This window comes from Solanum tuberosum, unplaced genomic scaffold (genome assembly GCF_000226075.1).
Source record: "Solanum tuberosum cultivar DM 1-3 516 R44 unplaced genomic scaffold, SolTub_3.0 scf01033, whole genome shotgun sequence".
Taxonomy (NCBI): domain Eukaryota; kingdom Viridiplantae; phylum Streptophyta; class Magnoliopsida; order Solanales; family Solanaceae; genus Solanum; species Solanum tuberosum.
The window spans coordinates 1-918 of NW_006239929.1; positions in this window are offsets into that span (position 1 = coordinate 1).

Sequence of the window (918 nt, forward strand, 5' to 3'; positions counted from 1 at the left end):
CTTTTTATTACTTGTTTCTGGAAGTACTTTGGCTCATAATGAGTTGCAAACTCAGTTCACTACCACAATTATTTATGCCAAGTGCAAGGGCCATCTTAGAAGACCTCTCTGGGACAGAATGCTACATCAGGCTAATGCTACAACCAATTCTCCTTGGTGTGCAATAGGTGATTATAATGTTATCACTTCCATGGATGAGAAGCTTGGAGGGGTGCCCTACAACATGAGGAAAAGTTTGGAATTCATAGCTGTAATTGAAGCGTGTGGTCTGATGGATCTCGGCTTCAGTGGTCAGAAATTTACATGGTCCAACAAAAGGGGTATACACAACAGGGTGTGGAAAATATTAGACAGGGCGATGGTAAATGACTCTTGGCTGGAGAAAATGCCTCAAACCACCATCACTCACCTCCCTTCTGTAGGCTCTGATCACTGTCCCTTACTGATGGAAATGACTGCTAGAGAGGAGGATCATATCAAGTACTTTAAATTTCTCAACTACTGGACAGATCAACCCAATTTCATTAATATTGTTAAGGCTTGTTGGGAAAGACCCTTAGAGGGTAACAACATGTGGAGGTTTCATCAGAAATTGAAAAGGTTATCCAACACTCTTAGCTCTTGGTCTAGGGGTGAATTTGGTGATATTTTCATTAAAGTCAAGGAGTATGAAGAGAGGGTTAGAGCTGCTGAGGAGAATCTCATTCATACTCATAATGAGATCAACAGGACAACCCTTCATGAACTCAATGCAGAGTACATCAGATTTCTGAAAATGGAGGATTACATTTTGAAACAAAAAACTCAATTGCATTGGTTCAAAGAGGGTGATGCAAACACAAAATATTTCCACTCACTGATAAGAGGAAGGAGAAGAAGACTGTTTATTCATAAAATTATCAGAGAGGATGGAGAAGG